Source organism: Fundulus heteroclitus, chromosome 7 (assembly GCF_011125445.2).
Source record: "Fundulus heteroclitus isolate FHET01 chromosome 7, MU-UCD_Fhet_4.1, whole genome shotgun sequence".
Classification (NCBI taxonomy): domain Eukaryota; kingdom Metazoa; phylum Chordata; class Actinopteri; order Cyprinodontiformes; family Fundulidae; genus Fundulus; species Fundulus heteroclitus.
In genome coordinates, this window is record NC_046367.1 from 22,025,930 (window position 1) to 22,042,982 (window position 17,053).

The 17,053-nt window shown below is 37.8% G+C and overlaps 1 long non-coding RNA gene across 1 annotated transcript; it reads left to right on the forward strand.

Moving 5' to 3' along the window:
• Positions 1-6,256: 6,256 nt before the first annotated feature.
• Positions 6,257-16,542, forward strand: LOC118563715. Its single transcript, XR_004931376.1, has 2 exons — positions 6,257-7,165; positions 14,945-16,542. It is a non-coding gene; the product is annotated as an uncharacterized LOC118563715 (long non-coding RNA).
• The last annotated feature ends 511 nt before the right edge of the window (positions 16,543-17,053 follow it).

A 17,053-nucleotide genomic window follows, 5' to 3' on the forward strand; every position in this document is an offset into this window, starting at 1 on the left:
TGCTAAAAGATGAAAGCATCCATCAGTTATCATATAAACTACATCTTTGCGTAACATTTGGAAACGGGTCAAACCCAACGGGTTTATGTGTGTTTGCTTTTCTTATTATCCGTGGGATCATGTACAGTACTGTTAATTAAAATAGGCAAATTCACATCTGTTTCGTTTAGTGATGCTTGAAGCAGAAGCAATCTGACATTCAGAATGAAAAGTAACATATCAAGAATCAAGAATCTTTATTGTCACCATGGTGAAAATGTGATTTGAGACAGAAGCCAGTTTAGGATATACACTGATAACATAACACGCAGATACAACAGACTTAGTATTTACACTTTCTATCCCTTCAGTTAATACAGTTTACATTTTTCAACAAGTATTTTGACAATTTACCTTTAGTAATGAGCTTCAAGTATTTGAGATTGGAAGGTATCCTTACCATCACCCTAATCTTTAGCTTCATCCACAGATCTCCTAACAGATTCAAATTGAGACTCTGGCTATGACACTCCCAAAGATATATGCAGTAACTGTTCAGTTCAAAGGAAACATGATTGTAAAATAAAGAGTACTTTAAATGTAAAGCTGCCAGGAGCATCAATTATTTTTGGGATAAACTATACTGTTACAGTGTCAATGCTAAGTATTAGCTAAACTCTGGAAGGAAAGGAATAAAACCATTTTGTTCAAGTAAATTCAAACAAAAGAAGATTAAACAATTTAGATTGAATCGGATATTTGTATTTGGTGTAAGTGATGCCTTTTAATTCAATTATGTGGGTAGGGGTTGGCTAATTAAATTAAATTAATTGAGCAAAGGGTTTACAGTTAGATAATAGATTTAAGAATGAAATGTGGACTGCTGAGCTTGATAGACCTAATCTATTCTCCTAATAAAAAGACATTAGGAGGATGACATGAAATGCAATGATCATTGATATCTTTATGATTCAGACAGAAAGGTACTGAATCATGATGAGGAGTTACACCGATCAGGTGAGAGATGATGTCAGTTTGCTGAGAAAGATTAAAGAGGGTACTCTAAAGGTGAGACAGCAGTCATATAAGTGGGGACTTTCGACTGGTGAATCACCGTATATGTAATCCGCCTGAGAATAAATCAACAGACCATATTTAAAATGACAAATCATGGACAATGAAAGGAAATGAGGCATCTTGAATGAATTCTGCATGGCTATCAAATTCAACCTGGGTAAAGTATACACATCTTAAAGGACTCTGTTGCAGTAGTTCTGATGTAACGTAGTGGCAGAATAGGCGAATGTAAATGTTGGTAGAAAAAGGCAAAAAGAGTTCTGTTCCCTTTGTGAACTTCACTTTCATGGCCATTAAAATATCTTTGTTGTCAGGTGTTAGACCTGCGTGGGGTACACTTTTGCATGGGCAGGGTGATCTTACAGTTGGCGTCACGTCAATAACATGTTTTTTTGTCTTACTCGTCTTGAAGAGAACGCAATAAAAAAAATGTTTAGGATTGTCATTAAAATGTTTTTACATGGGATCTTCTTTTTGCAAAATAAACAATGTATTTAAATTAAAGATTGGGGTTTTCAGTGTGAGATTATACTACTGTAATTGAAGAGAAGATTATTTTAAGGCCCTTCTACAGATCTACACACACACACACACATATGCAAATACACAGGGTCCCGCATATTTGGACTATATATATATAATATATATATATATATATATATGTAATATAGATATATATATTATATATATGTATATATATATATATGATATATATATATATATATGTATATATACTATATATAATATCTATATATATATATATGTATATATATATATATGTATATATGTATATATATATATATATGTATATATATATATATATATGTATATATGTATATATATATATATATATATATATGTATATATGTATATATATATATATATATGTATGTGTGTGTGTGTGTGTGTGTATTTGCATGGTTTGCGTATTGCAATAAACTATTTAGAGACAGAGGTTTCCTTACTGTTAAGACATCCTCAGTGCGCCCAAGAAAGCGCAACAATTACTAATGGTTTTTTATGTCAGCTGGAAGGATACATTAGGGTCTTATATTGATCCATATTTTTCCAAAATTGCTTCATGCTTTATTATCTTACTTCAACAGCGCATAATTGTTAATGTGACAAAGTCAACAACTGATGTTGCCAATGATGATTTTGTTTTTAATGCAGAGAACAAGCTTAGTGAACATTTTTAAACCTTCACAGTAACCATCCTTATAGAATTTGAATTAGGATTTTACAGGTCTGCAGCAGATTAATTTCACATTGAGCACGAGGGCAGGTCATTGTTGGACATGTGGGGGAATTGGAGGTCAGGATCCTGTGCCCATATTTATGACCCTATAGACTCTTAGTGAGGTAAAAGTGTAAAGTTTTTCTGACAGACTTGAAAAGTAAAACTTTGAAATGTAAAATAAAGAGACAAGCAAGTGATCTCCATTTTAATAGTCTTATGTTTTATCGTCCCATCCAGTTAGTTTATAGCCTGTGTGATTCTATAATTACAACTGACTTCAAAACGAAGCTGTGGGTCCATGATTGTGACACGTGAGATGACAACCCTCCTCTCAGCTCATGCACTTATGGCTTTACAAAATGTTTAATGTAGGAGACACTTAGTGCCACTAAAGAGAAACACTCACGTGTTCTCTTGATTATACAAGTAAAACATTGCTAGTGTCACAACATTAACATCTAAATAACATAAATTATGGCATTAGTCAAAGTTTCAACACTGCAAAATTCACAATGATGTATTGTACTCAACTGTCACAATGTGGAGCTGCACAGCTGCACAGCTGTTAGAACTGCTGTCTTGCAGCAAAAAGATCCTGGCTTGAAATCCAGGGTTTTTCTGCATAGAGTTTGCATATTCTTCCTGTGCATGCATGGTTTCTCTTCGGTTATTCCTGCTTGGAGCAATAAAGTAAATAAAGTTAATTATTAAACCAGGTAGTGTCATTTAAATCCCACTTTAAACAGCTTCTTGAACTTCGTTCTTTCACCCGTGGAAAATTGCCAAAGTTTTAGATATCCTGTCCAGGACTGACTCTGTAAAACAAGCCCATGTATTTGTTACTTTGAGGCTGGTCTATTGTAATCCTTTTGTATCAGGAGACCACCAATGCAGTTAATAACAAATAAACATTTTAATGAAAATTAGAAAGATAAATTGCATTTCTCCCATTTTAGCTTTGTCATGTTTGTAGAAGTGAATCCAAAACAGATGAAGCACACCGAAGGCTCATCAGAGCAAGCAGCAGGACCTCACAGGAAGAAGAACAGATTAGCAGCACGCAGACACCGGAACCCTTCTTCATTGAGGGCTGAACACAAACAGAGTCTCCCAATCCAGCAGGCTGAGCGCACAGGAACTGGGAGCGTCAAGGCGGCAGAGCACATGTGGAGACGAGACGTTCTGGCAGTGAGTAGATGAGTGAGGCAGGTATTTGAAGGCAGGGAACCAGGTGAGCAGAGTTGACTCTAATTGGTAGCTGCATGTGGACCTGATCTGGTGGTGAGTGGTGGCAGGGAGATGACTAAGACTGATTTGATGGTGACTGAGAGGTGACAGAATGTCCAAAACTATGACCAAAACTATGACAGGTTTCCCTTCTTTGGCTCCCTGTTAAATCCAGAATGTAGTTTAATTTTCTCCTTTTCACATGAAAAGCCCTTAATATTCAAGCTCCATCATACATCCGAGATCTGATTGATCCATATAAGTCACAGACAGGCAGAACAGGCAGACAGAGCTCAGGCTAGAAACAGGTCTGTAAGCCAGGCGGACATATCCGAAGGATTTTGGCAAAGGGACGTTGATGACGTTACAGTCCAGGTTGTGGTCCAGAAGAAACACAAAGCAAATAGGATGTCCAACAGGGGCAAGGTGAGATGAGGAAATCCAGAAAAACGAAAATTTGGTGAACAAGGCAAGGAAACACTGGATATCTACTCACAGGGATGCTTTCCAATAATCCGGCAAAAGGTGTCAGTGGAGCCTCAAAATATAAAGGCATGTGAACAGGTGCAGAGGGTTGGCTTGATGAACTTCTGCCAGATGTGGACAGGTACATGGAATAAACTTAAAATCATGGTGCAGGAGAGTGACAGACAGCCAAGGCCAGAACATGACATCTCCATATGTTCTTAACAGAGCACTTCGCTCTCAGACTGCAGCTCTACTGGTAGTTCCTAGAGTCTCTAAAAGTAAAATGGGAGGAAGATGTTTTAGTTATCAGGCTCTTCTCCTGTGGAACCAACTCCCACGTTTTGGTCCGTGAGGCAGACACCCTGTCTACTTTAAAGACCAGGCTTCAAACTTTCCGTCTTGACAAAGCTTATAGTTAGAGTGGCTGCTATAGGCTTGGGCCGCTGGAGGACATAATGACCACTTTCCCTCACTCTGCTACATTCTCATCCTTCTCTCAAATCTTTGATTAGCTATTATTTCAACTATATACTTTGTGTCTCTCTGTTTTTCTCTCCATGGTAACATGGAGAGAACATTTCTTCCTTTATATGGCGTTAAATCAGAAAAAAAAATCAAACCTGCATCAAGGATTTCTAAAATATTTCAGTTAGCTAAATGCCAGAATACTGGGTGAGATTTAAGTGGAAAATATTAAGCTTGCCTAAACACTTCCTCTCAGCTAGAGATAACCTGCTGTTCATACAACCTGCACCATAGAAGATGGCTGATGCCACCACAGAGTCAATCAACGTCTTCAGGAGTGTCCCCTGCAATTCCAATGATCTCAGCCTCCTCAGCAGGTAGAGTCTGCTCTGGGCTCTTCATATTGTATATGAACAACAATGTATTGTTAGTAAATGATTTACTTAATTTAAGACACAGTTTGTCTCTGTTGCAAGATGGTGTATTAGCATCATGTATAATTCAAAACTTTGTTCACACAGCTATGCTAAATATGTGCATACGTCTTCTCACATAACGTTGTTGCAGTCGATTTACATTAATTAAATTAATCTAAAAACGTAAAACAAAGTTAGAAAAAACATTATGGCTTTTTAATGATGGAGAGTAAACCATTAATCTTTTTGCAGTTTTTACTAATGTTACTACCTACCATGTGGCTGTCTTCACTGTCTCTCTATTTCTATTTAACATCTGGTGTTGAAGTACACCCCTGGGTCTTTCTGCATGGAGTTTGCATGTTCTCCCTGTGCATGCGTGGGTTCTCTCCGGGTACTCCGGCTTCCTCCCACAGTCCAAAAACATGACTGTTAGGTTAATTGGCTTCTCCAAATTGTCCTTAGGTGTGAATGGTTGTTTGTCCTGTTTGTCTCTCTGTGTTGCCCTGCGACAGACTGGCGACCTGTCCAGGGTGTACCCCGCCTCTCGCCCAGTGAACGCTGGAGATAGGCACCAGCACCCCTAACGACCCCATGAGGGATTAAGCGGTTTGGAAAATGGATGGATGGATGGATGGATGGATGGTGTTGAATCTACATCAAGTATTTATGTAATTTTTGCACGTTTGGAAACATCTGCCTGTTGATTTTTTTGCATTGGTTTCACACTGCTTTTGTGCTCCACACATTCTTTAGATTTTTCCATTCTGTGTCCTCCGTCTTCAGGCATACATATTTATGCCTTTATTAAGCAGTTGACACTAGAAAATGTGAATACTATGAATGTCCTTGTATGACAAAACCAAGAGGAGCTAGGAGATTATACAGGGAAGAAGGCAGGTTAAAGTATGTGACTGGGCCAGCCTAGTGTCAGAAAATTCATGTAGCTTCACCATCACAATTTTAGTACTATGCCTGGACAAATTGCCAGTTATCCAGGTCATGGCAACAGCAAGCAGGCTTAAATGGGAGGCAACCGAACTTTTGCTCAGTTTTTCTGAAAACGTTTCTGAAAATATATGTACTATTTTGCGTTGTTCTATAAACAATATCTCAATAACAGGCATTAAGGTTTATGGTTGTATCTTGACAAAATGTGACTCACTTTGTGTGGCTATTCGTCTGATATTTATATGTGAAAACCTTGTCTTGGTCTTTGTATCTTCAACAACTCCAAAGGAAGATAAAAATATACTTGAATGTCGATGTATCTAATTTACATCTAGTTCATCTAGTGGTGCTGGTGGACATTAAATCACTTTAAATATATGTTTTAAACTTTTTCACCTCAATGAGCTTCATGAGTTCTGAGCACCACAAAAATAGTCTTGCCTTTTCTAAGATGCAACTATTCAGGTTTTGTAAGTACTTATTCCTTTTAATAGTCAACATAGGCTCAAACTAGTTTATATACATTTTGTCTATGTTAACTGGCTTTAAGTAACAGACCACTCCTGTTGCTATCAAAAAACCTCTTTGTACACATCAGTCAGATGTATGCTAGAATGTAAAGTGTTCTAAAAAATTACAGAATCACAAGTATCACTTTAAATCAAGGTGAAGCAACAATTTCACATAAAGGCCTTTCTCATTACAGACATAATATGAGCTGACATACAAAAAGTAATTCAAACTCCATATAGCAAAAAGCTGACTATGCAAGGAAAGCATAAAAAGTTAACATCTGTTTAAGATCACATGGCCATAAAATTTTGTACAACTGCTTCATACAGGCATTGATATGAAACAGTGTAAAGTTTTAAAGTTATTCCTTGTTCATCTTATCAACACCGTGGTGTCACGACCCACATATCTTTGATTATTTTAAGGTTTCTGGAGATTGTGCATTCTGTCTGTTTTCACCTTTTTATTATTGCTTGTTAGTCTTATTCTGGCATTTCCTGTCATCATTTAGTATTCTGCTCTTTAAAATGGAGTTAATTACTCTTGTTCCAGTTAGATACTTATTTTCCTGCCTGGCTTGGTTAGTGGATTTATTTTGTCATAGTTTGTTCATCTATTTTGGTTTTGTATTTTTGTTAGGTCCCATGTTTCCTCCTTCTCTCTGACATTTCATTGCATTCCTTCAGCTAATCACTTAATTGTCTCCCTAATTGCTTCCACCTGCTCTCCTGCTTTATCCTTTGTGCATCCCCTCACTATTTAAACCACTGTTTCCTCTCACTCTTTGCAGGTCATCTGTTCTGGTTCTTGTCATCGCGTGCCCCTCCCTGTGAGTTTTTGATTTTCTAATAAATGTTACGTATTCACTTCAATATGTGGATCCTAAGCTCTAGTCTGTACTTTGGTCCTGCTGCAACCACACAAAACCTGACAAACAGCATATCAAAGGGCCTAAAGGTGTAATGTGCCATAAGAGTTTATTAAAGGACTTCATGTAACGGGTACATGGAAAGATTGCCTCAACAGGAACCTGCAGTAGTCGGTAATTGCATGCACCGACACTATTTTGGAAATGAAGACTGTCTCTTCTTTGAACACTACAGCATGCTCAAATGAAAGAAAGCTGCAAACGCTTTAAGAATATTGAGTCTCAGGGTAACTGTGAGAGTGTGGGAGCCTGTTTGTGTTCTTTGAGAAAATAAATATACAGGTGCTGGTCTTAAAATTAGAATATTATGAAAATATTTTTTCAGTAATTTCATTCAAAAAGTGAAACTTGTATGTTATATTTATTCATTACACACAGACTGATGCATTTCAGGTGTTTATTTATTTTAATTTTGATGATTTCAGTTTATCAGAAAACTAGAATATTACTTAAGAGCAATGCAAAAAAAAAAGGGATTTCCTGAAATGTTGGCCAGTGTGTGGCCAACACAGTGGAAGCTTTACACTGAACCTCAAGCAATATGGATTCTGTGCATCTCCAAGGCAGGCCAAGCCTACTTTATTTATAAGCACTCTAAAAATAACACTGCTGAATAAAGAATAACAACATACATGATAAACACATAAAATAAGTTACAATCAACTAGAGTAAAACATAACAGAAAACACTTAAAAGATGCAAAAAAATGTGAATGAAGTGAATAAGGTGAGCTCTGTCATGATACATCAAAAGCTAATGAGAAAAAACGGGTTTTTAAAGCAGATTTAAAAATGTACAGTGAAAAGGCCAGGCAAAGAAAAGTCGGTTTATATGCAAACTGAACACAGCAGGGTTGACATCCAAGTGTAGCTTGTGCAACCTATTCTCTAGACAGAAATAACTAACGGTGTACTAAGGAATATGTAATGTGATTGCTGTGAGCTCCATGTGCCCTACAGGTGGGCCACTATTACTGGATTTATAACATTTTCTCACGGGCCTTGAGCGTGACATATCTGTTCTTAAAACCGTTCTTTTAAAGAACATCCATCCATTTTCTGACCCGCTTAATCCCTCATGGGGTCGTGAGGGGTGCTGGTGCCTATCTCCAGCGTTCACTGGGCGAGAGGCGGGGTACACCCTGGACAGGTCGCCAGTCTGTCGCAGCTTTTAAATAACAAAGCTTTATAATTTGGTTTAAAAGGATGATATCCTGCCAGATGTTCATTCTCTGCCTGAAGGTCACACTGGCGGTAATTTGTGACTGTGAACCTAATTGTGTGTTTCCTCCATGAACGCGTAGAAGTACTTTTTGAAAAAAAAAATCCACAAACAGTTTCTCCAAACTTCTGGATTACTGTTCAGAACTGATCAGTCTGTTCTCTGCCGCTTAACTCGCATACCCTTGTTCACAAGCCTCAGATGTCAAGATTACAATCCTTGAATAAGACAATTCCTCCTCACCTCAAGCACATTCACTAAAGCAATTGTGGATAATTTGGCATTTCTCCCTCCTAACTGGAAAGAACAAGAAACAAGTAAGACCACTTTCAGTGATTACATTCTTCTGAAACTTGGAACTTCAAGTAAATCTTCTTTCCATCCTAATATAGAGGACCAACAATTGAGAACGCTTATCTTGGATCCTGCACGGAACAGGGCATAACTCACAGGAAAAGCTTATCTTATACTTCATACACTAAGCAGTTTATTTTTGAATAGTTCATTCTTTATTAGTATTAAAGACGTGTGCAGCACTGTGTTCAGGTCCCACTTTCATGGCTGTTTGTCTGAAGCTGATCCTCACCTGAGTGTTTCACATCACACAGACAGACTTTGAGACAGCAATGACAAACCTAGTCAATTCCTCTATTCTTTCACCATATAAAACATCGTAGAAAAAACATGGTGAAACATAGGTTGTCGGAAAATCTTAGATTTTAAAGGTATACTATGCAACCGGGGTTGATTTTCCAGCGAGGCTCCCCCCAGAGGGCGAAAGTAAAAGTGCACTGTCGTAAAGATGCTCAGCTGTTCTGGTTTCTCCGTCAAGCCAGGCGCCGTTGTTTTGAGCTTAGCAGACAGGCGAACGCAACGAAAAGTAAAAAAAAACGGCAGTACAAACAATGACTAACACAGTGAAAGTATGAACATCAAGCTTCCCGCAGCGCTATCTTGGCGAGGCGGCCGCTGCGGCCGCCGCGGTAGCATCTCGCCAACATTCAAAAAAAAAAAAAAAATAGTAATAATAATAATAATAGTAAAACTCGATATGCTTGCATGCTTATTTGACGTTAACACACGGTTCTTTGTTGTTGCTTTCGCGCGTGCATATAGTGAATGGCAGGGCAAAAACACATGGAGTTCTCGCCGTAAAGCAAGATCGACTCTCGCGGTCTTGCACGAGACTTCTGAGCCTGTGGGTGCGGTCCAAGAGCTCTTGCAATTGCAAGTGAGGTATTTCCCCCACAGACCACCAGGGCGGCCGAGAAAACCTTTGTTCGACCTGAAATGACTCATTTAATCATCCAAAACAGTATGGAACACATAAATTAACTGAAAAATGTTGCATAGTATGCCTTTAATCCTACATTTACAAAATTCTACAAAATTCCTCATAGTAAAATTGTGCCCACATTCTCTGCATTATGGAAGTACTGGTGCCCTAAAATTGAGGTCAGAGTAAGAGGTCTGGGCTGGATTGACATTCCATTCGGTCCAGATCCAATTTTTAAATAGGTTCCAAAATAATTTGAAATCATCTAATCCACTGAACGTAAAACAGTCAACAAGTGCAGGGAATTTAAAACAACTGCCAACATGCCAGGTCTGGCCGTCTGAGCAAGTCCTTCAGTGGGATTTTAGGACCACAGGCTTTTTTGAGCATACATACAACTTTTATAGAACAAACATAAACCTGAGGGGCCAGACAATAGTTAACCAGAGAGAAAATACTATGAAGACCATGACTTCTGGAGTGTTATTCTTGAGACAGAGAAGTTTAAAATGAGGTTATTTAGGCACCAAAACAAAAGACATAATTGTTAAAAGCCAAATGCTGCATTCTAGTTAAAGAAGCTCATAACTGTACAGCATAGGACTGAAAGTGTAATGGTGTGGGAATGCTCACCAACACAGATTCTATCATGAATTATATCCTCTATCACAGGGTGTAAGACAAAAGCAAAGCAGAAGCAGAACTGGATCTAGATCCTGATTTAAGAAAATGACTCCCACCCCCCAACAAAAATAAATAAATAAAAATAATATTGAATAAAAATAAAATAAACTGTCTTGAGCCAAATCTTAGCTTACGTGAAGGCATGGAACATGAGAAACCCTCAACAATCTAATTGCTGCATGTTTATGTTTGCAGCTGTTATTGTACTTGATACAAGTTTAGTGATATCTTCTGGCTGGTAATTACTAAAGAGCCATCTGTTTATGTTTGTTTGAAATGTGTGTTTGTTTTGTTAGTTGTTTTCAATGATAGGAACAAGTCTTAAAGGGGCCATGACAACAAATTTCATTTTTTCTGATCTGTTTTGCACTGATGGGGCCATGTAAATTTCAAAACTGAATACAAAAGGACATGTTCAGAGGTGGTCAGCTTTGTTGCTTTAATCAAAAACGGTCAGATCAGAAAACAGGTGGTCTTTCTACGTAATTCATAGTCTCCAATCCGAGTGCATCATCAAACATGGCGGGGTGGGGGTGGGGGGGGGGTTATGTTTGCTAGAAATTCTTTGGAGAATTTACATATGCTCCTTTAAAGTTGTCTGCTAACTACAGTTCAGACGTGAACTGATTTGTTCTACTTAAATATCCAGTTAGAAAAATACAATTTGAAACAGTTTTCCTGTGCAGGGGCACTTTACATTTTCAGCTGCAGAAATTTTCTCCACCTACTCTCAAATTAATTACCAAAAAAATATGTAATTTGTTAAAAAAAAAAAAAAAATAGTGAATCTTGCTAAACAAATCCACAACTGGAAACAAACCACAGCCCTTCAGTATATTTTTTTTTCAACATTACTAGACTTGTTATCACTGAGTGGTGACTTAAATGTCTCTGGGTGCTACTGGATAAAGCTTCAACCAGTGAGAGGAAAGAAACATGCCCCATGTTACTTAGCAACATCTGGCAACAATCCCGTTTCCATCTCTATCAAATGCAACCAAAATAAGTATTGTCACTGGGCAAATTCTGATGGAAACTAATTCCATTCTGTTACAACAAATGAAAGATGGGAGTTTCTTCTTTTCGCTTTACTTAGTGGGTACCTAACAACAAAGAGAATTACTCAGTAACTAATGCTCATTAGACAAGCAATGCCCGAAATATTGGGTTTAATGCATCTACACAGCTAAGACAATATGGAGCTAAACATTTTAAGCAACTATATTTGCATATAAACTTACCTGAGCAACATTTATGTACTATAAATAGTCCTCTCACTAAGTATGAGAAAGGGTGTGTCAGCTCATTGGCTATGAATGACTGAAATCAGTATCAAAATAATAAAAAACAAATGTAAGGCTATGACACAAAGAAAAGAATGCTGTAAGCTTTTCTGTCATTTGTGTAAATGTGGAATCCTAGTGGTTATTTGGTATGCTGTACAGGCTCACAAAATCAAATTCAGAAGAGAGCAGAGCTTCTGATTTTATGAGCAAAAATACATTTTAGTTCTATCCATTTGATTGCTCATACATCACTTAGACAGAAAACATAAATGATATTTGACAAATCATTTTTTGTTGTAATATTAGTGGTATTATTTAAGGGCAATTTCACAAAACCACTGAAGCGATTACATTGTTCCATCTATATTTTGAAAGCCTTTTTATTAATGAATCCAACTTTTCCTTGCCCTGGATGTTCTTGTGGAAGTGCTTCTAAACAAAATCAAAGAGAATCTTCAGCTATAACAAATAAAAAAAAGGTTTCTAATATATTATAAGTAGCCTTCTTCTAATTACCTCTCCTTGTATGTCTATGTGCAGAAATACATTGTTGAATGTAACTATCAGGCTCCATTAGAGTCAACAGGCTATGTCAGTTTCCATAAGGAGATCTCTAAAATTGAAAGTAGAACATTAGAGTATGTTTGCTTTCAAATATCAACATGGTCACAACCTTGAACAGTTGATATACAAATAAAACTTATCAGTCGCCCTGTACAATTTATTTATACCATGGTCTGGGTGAATACTCAATTCTGATTGGCTGCAGGGTGACCATAACAAGTGTAATAGCACACATATAAAAAAGTTCCTGTAAAATAGCCTGATTGCTCTAAATTATTGCACTGGGTCAAACGTTAGGTGGTTTTAATCAAGACAATTTACCTTGGCAACACATCACAACAAGAGATATTAATGAGTTCTCTCAGCTGCTTCTTGTGGAAAAACCTTTGATTTTAACAGTGAAAAAAAACATTAAAGTATTAATTATTGATGTAATATTTATTTATTTTGTGAGCAACCATGGTATATATGGGATAATGCCCTTTGAAGAAACCATTATCAGAAATTAATGGACTTTGCAGAAGTAACCGTCCTCCACTTTGCATCAGACGGTTCACGCCTCTGCATTGTCCATTCATTTCTGGTGATGGCCACCTTATCGGGCATTATCCCATACATATAAAACAAAAACAAAAAAAAACTAAAAAATGCCTATGCTTAGAGAAGTGTCAATTTTCCCAGATTTGCAGATTGAATCCAACTTTGCAGACAGTATTAATTGTAATCAGCTTTCCAAAATGTGTTAAACACATATTGGAAAGCTGATTACAGGGCTATATACTCCAAGCGTCTGTCCAGATAGTTGTTTTGATAGTCCTTTTTTTAGTCTAAATGGAAACCCAGCAATGGGCGCTATGAGCAGATATAGACAGACGTGGCACCATCTACCGGCAGTACCGCAGAACTATCAGAAAGTCAGACAGCGACTAATGAATTGTCATGAACGAGAGACAGAGGACCCAGTATTCAGGCCGGACAAGCAGATGAGTGAAAAAAACAGGTTTTAATAAGCAGAACTTATTAGAACAGGAACAGGCAGTCTCAAAGGTCATACAGGGAATCCAAAAGTTGGTACACTAGAAGGCAATCCAAAAGGCAGGAATCACAAACAGGGGTGATGGCAGACTTGGACAAACCTTAGGTGGATCCAAAGGCTCTAAACACAACTAAGGTTTGTCAACAAAGGAAAGCATTCAAAAAACCGGGACAGGAAAAATCCAACAAGAACACAGGCTTGCTCAGAAAACACAAAAAGGGCAATTGGGTTAGGTCTACAGGCTTACTTACAAGATGCTGGACAGAAACTCACCAAAAGCTCAATAATGATCTGGCAGGGAACTGAACACTGAGGGAGGACTATATAGTGGAGAGAGCAGGTGAAACCAAGTGAAGCTAATTACAATACAGGCAGGTGGAAACGATCAGAGCAAGTGAGCTGACAGAAGATGAAGGTGAGCAAAACTGAGCTGATAACAAAACTTAGGCTGATAATGTGACAAGGTAAAACAGGTAACCTAAACAGTACATAAGCTACTATCAAAACCAAACCGAAAGAACCCATAACCAGAAACTGAAACAACTAATCAAATAACAAACATGAACCAGAACAGAACACAGAATATTACAATAAATCACTACTCAATAATGCCGGACCGAGCCTGATCCATGCACATGCGCAATGAGCTAGTGGAAACTGACAAGAAACGAACACACACACTGGTGTTACAGGAGTACGTCAGTATGATTGGCATGTGGGACAACCAATAGATAAGGTGATACCCTCGGAGTTTGAGGGACTGAGGGGGGTGAGGGCAGGAACAAAACGCTACCTTTCAGTCCAAAGGGAAGGGATTAGTTAGAGTTTTTCCAGGCCTGCAGCTCCAACAGAGATATATTTTTAACCCTCTTTTTCTGAATACATAATGTATTGACTACTTTCAGGATGGAAGGACCATTTTATCCAGAATAAAAAAAAAGTGTTTCTGAACAGGATTACCAACTATAGAGATAAAATTAGAAGACCCTTTAAATCTGACTTGAGCTCATCTTAAAGCCTTGGCTAAATTTAATTTAGTGGTGCTCAAATTATGAGTACCCATAAAATGTACTGTACATTTTTCGGGGGCAGACCTTTTGTACTTCTTGAAGAAAAATAATTGCGACATCATTTTTCAAGGCAAGAGCTGAGTGACTGCTGCATTTCTGTAGCCCCATTCAGGTAATCCTTTTTCTCCTGGGATCTACAAGATTTTCTCTATGCTTCACAATCACCTAAAAGATCATAACACAGAAAAGGGGGCAGGGGGTTGGAGTGAACCCACCCCTGATCCCCAACACAAGATACTAACAAGCCTAAAAACCTCTATAAACTATGAGAGGTGATTTACGATTGCAGTGGTGATTTGACACAAAGCAGCTGCTGCAGCATAGTCTTCAGGCGGGCATACAACAGTGGATCTGCACAATATTTTAATGTCTGCCTGATGTGACAAATCTGGATAGAAAATGAGAGTTGAGTTGCTCTTTTAATGTTGAACTATGGTCTTAAATGTTTGTGTGTTTACGGGGGCACAGGCACCTGTTTAATTGTTATGCACTTTGTCTTTGTTTCTCCACTTGCTTAAACCTGACTGTGATGGGGCTTCAAAGAGTGATGTCACAACTGCACTGCATCGTGGGACACCTGGACATCGGGAAACCAGCTTCTGTTTGTTTACACAGCCTTTATCCACAATGCTGTCTTTGTTTTCTTAAAAAGTTGAAAACGTGGTACAAATGTGCTGTGTCATTAACTCTCACACTCCTTCATACGATCGCTTTGGGAAAAAGAAGGATGGATTGAGATTTTAAATTTTACCAGCATGGAATCAAAGCAAAGGAGCTCAGATTCCTGAACCAAAAATAGGTGTCGAATGGACTGTGGGTAAGAGCCACGAGATTACCAAAACCTCACTATCAACACTATATCCCGATACATGTGTGTTCACGACATTTTCAGACTGGTAAGTTTGAATCAACGCTTGTTGTTGCTGTTTTACATTTACACTGCTAGTGTTAGTCTAGCCAGCTGAGGCTAGCAAAAAAGTGTGAGTAAAGGAGAGCCTGTACTTCCTCCATGGCATAGGAGATTAATTTAGACATTACATCACAAATTGTCCTCAATCCTTGACGTTATCTGTGATATTTAATTATAATTAGAGTAATTTTAAAAGTAATAATGGGCATTTGTGTGTCCATTATTGCCATCAAAATGTAGTTCAAAAAGTGTTTTTAATACTTTAATTTAGTGGCTCTACTCAAGTTGCTAATTCAAGCAATTTTCTTCTGTTCTTTCTCTGGGATAAAGAGAAAGTTCAAAAAACGAGAAATACAATGAATCAGATAAACACATTAACATTACAAATATCTGTAAAAGTCAGTTGAATTATGTAAATCTCTTAGGAAATGTAACAACCATAGCAATAAATGTTTGTTTAACCTGACATGAAGATTTTTTTTTCTTTTTTCAGCCTCATAACTACATTTTACTCTCTTTTTTGTAAAAGAGCATTTTGTTTTTTGGCATGTTATGTTAACCTTTCCTTTAAGATGTCTATTAGCAGAGAGGATGTGATTTTTGTTGGAAAAAGACACTTCAGCGTGCAAATTGCGTGAGTGTAATCGACAGGGGACAGAGGTGGGTGAAGCCTGCAGGACTTGTTCTTGATTCCTCTCCTGGCTGTTCTGAGACCCCAGTTAAGCCTTGTAAGATCAGTTTGTCAACAGGGGATTCCAGTCATTTAAGCTGTGGTAGCCAGACGCCCACTTGTCTTAGTTAAGCGTTGTCTGTGACACACGCTTCTCCCTCCAGAAATGGAAACTCTATCATTTATCAAGTCCTAATCAAAGACTGCTGTGTTGCAATCAGTGTTTTCCATCAGAAAGGCCAAAGAGGGGCCCCAAGGCCACATTGTTGTTATGTAGGGAGGCAAACAGAAACAAGTTTCCGTGATCGGTTTCCAAAGCACCTGAAACAACCACAGTCTACATGTCTGCCCAAACCTCCCCCAAACATTAAGCCAAAACCACAACACTAATGGAAAATGTTAATTAATTGATCATTTAAATTACTTTTTATGTCCTTTTCTCACAGTTTGTATCTATTGAATGACATATGATTACAGATATGTAGCATCTGTAAGTCTTGAGACTAATTGTGTATGACTTAGTCTTTTGAATGCAAAATAAAGGACATTTCATGGGCTTGATTCTCCAACTCCAGGGTTTTTTTCTCACTGATCAGGAACTAAGTAACAAATGTTTCCTTTTATGAGCCTTTGTTTTGAAAGCCAGATTTAAATGAATATGCCAGTCCTGTTGGAACAGTTTTAGTCTGTCCTCTGTGTGACAAACAGTTCTGTTGGATCTTCCATCATCCATCATGATGTCTGGCCCATGTTCTGTTAAAGTAACAGCAAAGCGTTCTTAAAATTTGAGAGAAGAGCTATTTGGACCTCCACGTTTAAAGACTCAGTAGTGAATTTTTTTTTACATTTTAGACAATTTAGACTTGCTATAAAGTCCATGAAAATGTTTTTGTAAAAGTTATTACTAACCAACATAATTGCACTGTCAAGTGCTTTGATTGTTTTACTCCCTGAAAGCAGACACATTAACCATCTTTACCGTTTCTCTGCTGACCTTTATTGATGTCTACAAGTTTTTGTAGTTCTGGCCTAAAGTCTGTCCACTGCATGAAACTGCCACCACTTTCCATCA